The following is a 10357-nucleotide window of genomic DNA, read 5'->3' on the forward strand; positions in this document are numbered from 1 at the left end:
GTTGAGTTTGTTAACTATATACACTGAACTAGAGTTTCAGATGTTTCAGATGTGAGATTTTTCAACAGTTCTTCTCAGAATGGACACAAAGTGAATCTCAATCAAACCACATTTCTCTGAAAAGAGATGGCATCGCTATTTATAGGATATTAAAAAAAAGTACTAGGAGGTTGCGAGTGGGAAAAAACAAAGAGTCAAGAGCATGTCAGAAAATACTTTACTGGCCAAGCGAATGCAAAGCCCTCTTCCTCAGGTAGCTGAAGGATGCTTGTGCTCTTTTTCCGCGGTTTCCATCTTTTCTCTGCTGTTTATTTTTATACAGAGGATCAAGGTCTTCACTCCACTTCTTGAAAGAAAAGAGCTAATCAGTCGCCTAGCAACACCTCCCACTCTTGCGTTGGAGCAAGAGTGAGCGAAGACACAGCGGGCAAGGAGAGGGGCAGAGAAAGAGTGCTAATGAAAGAGGGGAAAGAGAGAGAGATGTGGAAGTAAAGATCACTGTTACATCTTTAATAGGGAGGTGAATGGATGAAAAGGTGACAGGATGGATGGATGGATGGATGGATGGATGGATGGATGGACAGATAGAACATTAAACAGATGGATGTCCAGATAAATGGAGAGATGGATTTCTGAGGGAATAAGTTTAAAATTATGGCATATGCATAGACTTGTATTGCAGTATACATCTTTGCGTCATTATGAACTGTCATTTCATTTATTGATTGGCGCGCACACAAGGGCACTGATTAGGTTCTCGGTCAACAGAAGTGTGCCAATTGTCTTGACATGTGTGCAAGCAGCTCCATAGATGTCTAAGACAAGTGAGCAATACAAACACCCACACACACCTACTCACTGCCTCAACTCCCCCTCCCTCCTCTCGCTCTCTCTCCTGCTCTCCTCCCCTCCCCTCTGACGGTGATGCTTCCAGAGCCTGTAGCCTTGTACTCTTTCTCTTTTTTTCCCTCTGCTGGGTTTATTTTTAGAACTTGGGGCACAGAACAGTGGGAACAGGGGGACTTTTGTTGCTGGTGTCAGTCTCACTCTCGCTCAGTCTTGTGCTCCGCTCGGAGGCTGGGAGGCTGGGAGGCATCCTGCACCAAGCCCTGGGGACCAGCACGGGAATAGTCTGGCAAGCAGGCCTCAATGGTGATGCAGCCATTCATAAATGTACCGTGTATGTACACAGAACAATGGCTGAGATGAAGCAATGCTGAAATAATGCATTCTGTAGGTTAGTGATACCTTATCGAGAGCTTTTGTGAATTTACGAAGATGATTTTTAGTACCTTTTATTATAGCAAAATATTTTCATAACTGCTTTTTTCCTCTCATCAGTCTAGTGGCTGTTTCTACATAGTACTAGAGTCTCTCTGTCCCTCTGCTTCTCTGGCCTCCTCTCCTTTTTCAGTTACTTGGTGCTGATGCAAGGTTGCTATGGCGATGTGATGTAAATGTGTGACATCACTACAGACCTCCTAGCAGCAGGAATTTTTTTCTTTCTTTGTTCTCTCTTAGTCTGTCGCCCTCTCCAGTTCTTCTTTATTGCCCAGCCAAAGGCATCCCATTATAAAACCTCTCCATGGACACATGATGTGAAACAGTTTTACCCATTTAACAGCAGACATGTTCTTATGGAGGTGCATACAGACTTAAAAGATGTTGCTCCTCCTCCCTCCAGAGCTATGAATCATTCTCTCCGCCTGTGTTCTAGATTGTTCTTCTACTCAATGGCAGCTTGCACTGGCAGAGTTAAGATGAATGCTCTCTGCGCAGCACCAGTCTCTCTCTCTCTCTCTCCCCCCCCCTCTCTCTCTCTCTCTCTCTGTCCCCTCTTTTACCCTTACAGTTTTCCCCTCTTTTGAGTGCTGTGAAATCTCACACACAGCCCCTCTCTCAGAATCACATATAGCTGACCTCTAATTATTTTTTTGTTAATGAAAGTGCACCATTGCAGTAACATCACCCACTGCAATTTGACCTTGTTTGCATGTTTATGGTGAGAACGGTGAGGTGGAATGGTGGCAATAATCACTACGTCTGATGGAATGTTGCATAACCATCAGAGGGGGAGAGCGAAAGAGTGGGCAGAGGAGAGGAATAGAGTGATTGAGGGAGGGAGGAAGGAAGGAAAGAAGGGAGGGAGAGAGGAAGGAAGAGAGATGCTTTTTTTCTCGCTCCAGGCTAGAGTTATGATTATTGCTTTCATCTTCCCTTATTGCCCCAACCTCCTTCTCCCTCAGTGCCTAATGAAGGAGCTTTTATGGCTATCATTTTTAGTTGAGGGAAATGTGCATGCAAGAATGTAAATTTCACTTGCCTATTTACCCACTGAAATAGTTCTCATCTCAAGGATTACTGGCAAGGGAGGGGAGGGGAGTGTTATTTCCTAAAAAACATTTCATGAAAGAATTCAATTGGATCACTATGTCTATATGAGCATGTGTCTGGCTTTTTCTGTGTGTGTACCCATGTGTGTGTTTGTGTGTCAAAGACTCTGCTCACACAGCTTTTCATTGATGTATGGGTAATCTTCTCATTGTGTGTATTTCAGTCGACAAACTTCTCTGTCTGGGCCACATGATGTGTATGAATATTATCAAGTCGCACTTTTTTGGCAAATTTAGACCTACCAACAGAACTAGGCTACATCTAAAAATCCTTTAGACTATCCCGATCAAATCAATGTGATCTGTAAATATTAATAAGAGATAAAGTGTGAGGGAGGTGAGGTGTTCAATAGAATGCTGGGGCTTAAAGGGTTTCTCACATAGATATAGAAACCTATATATACTTATATACGTATATATTCTATATCTATGGTTTCTCATAAATGGGCATCTTCATAGTAGATACAGATTATCTGTACATGCCTTGGATATGGATACACATACCGTAATTAGCCTGTCAAAGAGTGTAGAAGTAACTTACTCTTTCTTTACCTGTGTAGTGTCTGCTCCCACTTGCTCTCATCAAGGCTTATGTTACACCTCGGCCACTGCGTTCCTCCAATGTTGTCTGGCTCTGATGTAAACAGTCTACTCCAAAGACCAGCATGGTAAAGGGCCATAGTCTTTATATTATGCCTTGCTCAATTGTGGGAAAAGACGTAGAATACATTTGATATGTTATATGAAGTATACAGTAGATCTGAAGATTACATTAAAAGGATTGACCTAAGTAAACACACGACATACCCTACAAGATTCTATCACAGATTCTCTCCCATTCCTCCTAGTCATTTTCTGTTGTGGCACAAAGTCTAGATTCACAGACTCCTGGGGTCCATATTCCTCATATTGCCGACATCTAGAACCTTTGAGGCACTCAGAAAGCTCTGTAGTAGCCTGTCTGTGACTCACTGGACTGGAGCACTAGCTGCTGTCATTCACCTTTTCATTGACAGATTCGCCGCGCCGTCTTCCATTCACATGAGTGCCCATTCACTGCCAGCCTATAACGCAATGTCATCACCATTCACAAGTTTGGGACAAGTTGTCCTTGCTTTCTTTTTTATTGCCGACTCCTAGTTATGACCACCACGGTCTCTCTCTCTCTCTCTCTCTCTCTCTCCTTTTTTTCCAAAGTTCTTGAATGACAGGTGTGAATTACCTGGTAGATCACTAGGATAGAACCACAGAACTGAGAACAGTGTGCTACATTCTGAAAGTGACTCATTTCCAAGCAGAGGCTTTGGTCCATCTTCGCTCAAATTGGTCTGAGAAAAAGTGCAATTGAGTTACTCTCAGCGTGCCGCAAGCTGGGGCCTGGTGGAATAGACAATGGGCAACATCAAAGATGATCAACTCTGGTCTTTAAACAAAGGAATGACATACAGAAGCACATCATAGGTCACCAGGAGTAGAATTTAACACTATTCTATTTAGTTAGTTAATTAGTGAGTTAGTTATGTTCTAATATAGTCCTGGTAGCTAACAGAAGACTAGATGAGACTAAACTCAGGGATGGATTACTGCACGGGCCTACCGGGCCCAGGCCCAGGGGCCCAAGGGGTCAGGGGGCCCTGAAGCCCAAGCCTTTGCATGGAATCATTGCCTCAATATCAACAAATCAGGATGTAGACTATGAATCTGATTGCATTTAGAATTGGCCATCCCCAAAATGCACCAGAATACAGGAAATCACATCAAACAAATTAAAAATTTTCTGGGGGAGGACCCCCAAACCCCCCCTCCCACATATAAGACAATAAGTGGGGGGCCCTTAATACATCTGGGCCCAGGGGCCGAAAGTTCATAATCCAGGGATAGAGACATAAACAGAAGCTCTCAAATGTATGCATTATACAACCCTGTTGAATGGCATGGATGATTTACTTTCATGACACAAACCTTCCTGCTGTCCAAGTGAAACAAATGCAAAGAATTACAGTTAAAGAGGCCTATATCTTCCCTTTGAGTTGTGATTATTGACCATTTTGGGTCATGTAATCTTAATTTCGCAGTTAAAGTCAAACTCTGATATGGTTCATGAAGAGACACTTCTTCAGAATGCACAATATCACCAATTACACAAATACGCTGCAAACTGAGCCAATTGAGTGCTTTGAATTGTACTAAGTACATGTTAAATGCGCTTTATAAATAAAAATGACTTAACTTGACTTGAATTCATTCATTTAATCAAAGCAACTCTGAGGATGAAACAGAATGGTCCAATCTCCTTCAGCCAACATTAAGAGCCCAAATGCTGTCAAAATGACAACAGTGATCAGAGAGTGATCAAAGCATTCAGTATAGTGCATTATAGTCAAGGAGGCAAAATCATCTGACAGGCATGTGGCATAATTTTGATATAGTATTAAAAAAAATGTCTGTGGTGAAGAAGGCACACTCAACTCCGACTTTGAGTTAAAAAGTTATAAAAAATAAGAGAAAATAAAATGCACATGATGGGAAACCTGACATGAAGTTTTGCTTATTGACTTATCTGGTAACTATATATATATATATATCACATTTATATGTATAGGCTACAATTTAACAATTAACAAATACATTAATACAGTTACTAAGGTTGCATCTGGACAAATGTGGGCTGTAGGCTTCATGCCATGCTCCCATGGAAGACCTATTGTGTGGAGTGTTATTCGGTAAGTTATACTGACAAATATAAGATGCGAGGCACCTAGGCTAATACTTATGGACGTAGCGGTAACGTCACCGTCTAACGAGGTCCTGATTCGAATGCCGAACCCATCATTGTAGCCTATACTCTTTGTATACTGTTTGTATACTTAAATTGATCTAATAAAAAACCCATCAAGCTTTGGATAAGGCCTAAACCATCTAGTAATCATGGGTAAACTTCAAATAAATAACTTTCATGGTAGGAAGTTGCATTACTTTCCCCGAGTTCCAGACCTTACCGTAGGCGACTCGCACAGTTTTTGAAGTGGCACACTCAGAACCATTGGTGCGCGCATTCGGACCTCTGGACAGCTGGAGCGCAGCACAACTGCATTCAAGTTTGCTCCACTCTTTTCTCTAACACTTTCACATCGCTGAGCCCACTGTCTTTCCTGTAGATTCTTTCAATTGGCGGGAATATTGTCTGATAGTGCCTCTGCCTGTCCACCCACGCGTCCATAGCAACACGCTGCCGTATCTTAGTAACCGCTTTTACGCACGTAGTAAGAAGTGAAGGGAGTTGGTTTCCAATGAACAGTTTCTAACTTACCACACTGTAAAGGTAAAGAATTAAGTTTGCCACAAACTGTGAAGTCACTACACAGGTTATAATATTAAGTTGACAGGTTTATTGATATTCAAACATGCAAATGTGTCTAGTCTTTTTTAACAACGTGGTGGAGCGATTGAACCTCAAGTAGAAAGGTTTTGTTTAACATTAGCCTACCTGTTACATCTCCATCGTCTCCCAAATAATTATGATAGGAAACACTAAACATTTAACTTATCAATAATTGTCAGGATACTAATTTGTTTTTGCATGGGCTTATGCTGAATCTATTCAGGGCTTCTAAATAAATATTCACAAAGGTGCAGAATTAGCGTAAGCCTATAAATCCAAGTTAAATATTAGCCAAGTTATTGTGAGGATGGCTGAGGGCTGTGTGTAAGCAAACCAACGAGCATGACACAAACAGTGGATTTAAGGTGTTGAATCGTGTGCCACCCTCACTCCATCCTCACTCTCCCCCTCTCATTAGACTCCACTACAATTAGCCAGGTCTTGTGAGCAAGGTGTAGATAACTCCCATTTGTGAGGCTCCTACAGCAATTAGCTCACTAATTGGATTTAGCTGATTATTTAATCAGAGGTAAATTGGGGATATGACTCTTGTTGTCAATGTCACTGTAATGCAGACAGCATTTTAATCAAGGCACCCTTGTAATATTTGGAGGTCAATTGGATTCCCTCAAAATAAATGGCTCAATTACTGGTGACCAGCGCTCGTCTCACAGTGCACCCTTTCACTGTCTTGGCTGCTCATCTGTGGAGCCTTCCAGCATAATTTAGAGGGAGTCTGTGCAACAGTAGCACTGCACCACAAGATGCGGGCGGCAAGAGGATTTGTGAACTCTGCCTTAATATCTGCCTTTGATGTGTTTTCCTTCAGCATCCACAATAAATGATGGTTCTTTCAAACCAGTGTAGGGAACACAACACCACATGACAAATGGTGAAGTCTTGAATATGAGAATGAACCCTGGATCTCCTTTCCATGAATTAGTAGGTAATTAGAAATTGTTTGTAAGGAATAAAGTGGAGGCTGAGCTGTGAAAGCCTCACACTCACTGACAGAGTTGACAGCCCTGTAACCCACATCTTGAGGGAGGCATCTTGTATAATCAGCGGGGAGCTATTGTTGTTTCCCCTCGCTTACCCCTCCTGTGTCCGGATCTTTGTCTGTCGGGCTGCTATATTAAGTTTACAAGACACCCCAAAATAACAATGAAACGGTTCCTGCTTATTTCCTGTCATCTCAACCCTCCTGCCACTTTGCCACCACCTCATCCCACCCACACACACACACACACACACACACACACACACACACACACACACACACACACACACACACACAGATAGGTACTGCTCTTCATGCTGCCGCCCTTTTGTGATATAATTAAAATGGCGTAATGGATGTCATTCATTGTTTTGAGAGAGTAGGCTACCTGTTTTTATTAATGGACCAGATTTGAGAGGGTGGATGAGGAAACAACACTTAACCAGCAGCAGACCAAACGGCCACTTCCCCCTTTATCTACAGAAATAGCCATCCAATCCACAACATGAAAACGATAGAGGAACAATGAAGATGACTGAGTTCAACATGTGGGTTTACCTGTTTACCTTACAATGGGAAGGTGAGTTCTGTTGGTCCAACTCAGGAATAGATTTAGTCCTGGGGCGTATTCTAAGTGTTGTTTAGTGACAAACATGGATAAGTTAACTCAGAGTAAGAGTTTAAGCCTCCAAATAGAGGAGACCAATGGCTTTGTTCTCCTAGCAAACAAAATATACCTGGGTTTGACACTAAGCTACAAGGTAAAGTTACCTTGACCTTGACCACTAAATATGCCCCAGATCCAGTGCAGATGTGCTGTCTGTTGTCTGGGTCATTTAAAGGTACACTATGCAAGATTTTCACCTTTACAAAGCCAATTTAATGGTAAACAAACTTGTAATAGGTGAATCGTTCACCTAGCTATAGAGCAGAAGTCGAGTTTCCATTATGGGCGTTCGGTTCGGTAAAACCTAGGAAGTGGGAACTTGTCGAGGAACCTGCTCTCCCTCGGCCCTCTCAGTCCTCGGGTTTCCATTCCATTTGAAGACCCTGGTCTAACTCGCCGGCATCTGGAAGTGACGCAAACCTTGCTCAACAGTACAGTGAAATATAAATGTATCTCGACTCTATAGGGAGCTCTACAGTCGCCAAAAACACCTAAACCTGCATAGTGTACCTATAATGCCTAGGTTTTTAATGTTGACCAATTTTGCTGCAACCCATGGGAACGGGTGCACCTGGAAAGCTGAGGAGAACAAGGGACCTGGCCTCCCCCATGCGTGCTGACCGATCTGCCTGGACTCTCTATTGCTCTGTTGGTGGTTTCCTTCCTCTTTCCTTTCAATGGTAATGAAAGCTTCTTAAGAATCAGAGATACCAGAGACCAACAGGAATCCAATACCATTGCATGCGATCTTTACTAGAGTCTAGAGCAGTGTTTCTCAAAGTGTGGTCCGGGGACCACTGGTGGTCCGCAAGCTATCCCAAGTGGTCCGCGAGCAGACGTGGTAAAATATAATATAGAAGAGTTGTTTGCAGTATTGAACCAACTTGTATGAAAATCCAAACAGTTCTGCAACACTGTCTTTGTAAGATATGCCAGTTTAAATCATATGAATCTTCTGACACAATAAGCAAAGTGCAAAGACAATAAGCAAGGTGGTTCAGTGAGTAGGCCTATTGTGTAGGCTAATATTGGCCTACTGTTGAAGTAGGCTAGGTTTAATCCTTTCTTTTTTTTAGGTAGGTGGTCCGTGCGTTTCTTTTTTACTGGTCAAGTGGTCCTTTGTCTGAAAAAGTTTAAGAAACACTGGTCTAGACTAGAGCATACCCACATAGCAAAATTTGTCTGGCCCACCTCTGGGTCACTCCCTTGCCTCAGTGTTGGCCAACTTCTGGCTTGGTCCCCGGCCCAAGAATGGCCCAGCCACTGATAACTGACACAAAGAATTTCCTCTGGCCCAGGTGTGGCCCACACACAGTTAAATGAGTGTCGGCTGGGTAGTGCTCACTGTCCTTACCTGATCCACTCACATCCTCAAGGATATGTATTACGTGTCTGCTTTTCACTCACACAAACACATGAAGACACTCTCCCAATCTAAACACTACAATACAACACTACAATACAACAATACAACAAGTTTATTCGTATGCAAACACACACACACACACACACACACACACACAGATGATGATGATGATGACCAGCCTGGTTGGACTTCCTCCTGTGCGTGCCTGCTGTGCCCTGCTACAGGATGACCCCTCCCACACGTGTGTCCCAGATCATGGTCCCCTCTCTGTGCCTGTGTTTTCCATCTCTCACCCACACACATCCACCCTAGACACCACCTATTTGTCATAATCTCTGCCACCACGTGCTGATCTGAACACCCCGTCGATGCCATCTGGACAGTGTGTGAGTGCGTGTTTGTATTTGTGTGGGTGGCATGGGGCAAGTACAGTTTGTTTTTAAATGGCTTGTACATATGCTCTGTCTGTAGGGGCCCACTGGATTCCAACTCCAACTAGAGTTTCTATGACTCTCTCTCTCTCTCTTCCCTTTTCTCTCCCTCTCTCTTCCCCTCTCCACATCCGCCCTCCTCTCTGTGTGTCTCGTGATGCTGTAACACAACGGAAGGAGTTGAAGCGAGTTCATTGGTCAATTAGGTCTGAAAACCGGGAGCAAGATTCCATCACCCGCACTTGTTACTATTCTTGGCCTTGGCCCCCGTTTTCTGAGTCTGTGTCACACTGCCTCCCTGTGGCGACTGTGGCACTCTGCTCCCTAGCAGGATTATATAAGCCTTTTTTATTTTCAGGGCTGTGAGTCATCGTCCTTGAGTGAGGACAGACTGAGTGTTTGAGAGAGAGGCTGAGTGTGGGGAGGGTTTTCAGGGAGGGGGGTGGGGGTATTGGGGCACAGCTGCTGCGGGGGTGCTGGGTAATGGATTTGGGGATTTTCCCTGTTTTTTACCTCTCTTTATTTTTGGCTGCAGGGGGGATCTGTGCTGGAGTTCACCTGCTGGCTCCAGGCTAAGCTATTGCAGCACGAGGACACAGGTGCTGTAGGGTCATTGTGCTCTGCTGTTGGCTCTCAGATGACACTGCTTCAGAAAAACGGGATGTGTGAGTCACTCCATAGAAGAACCTATTCTATAGGGAACCAATGAAGCACCATTCTATTGAGAACCAATTTAGTTCTGTATGGAAGGCTATTTCACCCTCATTCTTTACTCTTATGTTGGTTTTCTCCTTCATGCTCTTTCTCTCTCTCTCTCTTTTTCTCTCACACTCTTTCTCTCTCTCTCTTTTTCTCTCACACTCTTTCTCTCTCCTTTGTTTAAGGTCATTGACGTATCCTTCCTGTAGATCGACTCAGTTATCTTACATGCTGGCTCTCTATCATGCAGATAAATCATGAATGACCGAACAGCAATGGAGCAACCTACTGAATGGCTATTTTTAGAATTTTACAATTAGATTATTTCTATCAGATATTTACTGATCTCGATCATGGCTCCAGCAGGTTCCAAACATTACAGCAAGCTACAGACATATTCAATATGCTGGCATATCAGA

Source organism: Alosa pseudoharengus, unplaced genomic scaffold (assembly GCF_046254945.1).
Source record: "Alosa pseudoharengus isolate Yale_2024_CS ecotype anadromous, Long Island Sound unplaced genomic scaffold, YU_APseudo_1.1 YU_APseudo_1.1_scf_19, whole genome shotgun sequence".
Classification (NCBI taxonomy): domain Eukaryota; kingdom Metazoa; phylum Chordata; class Actinopteri; order Clupeiformes; family Clupeidae; genus Alosa; species Alosa pseudoharengus.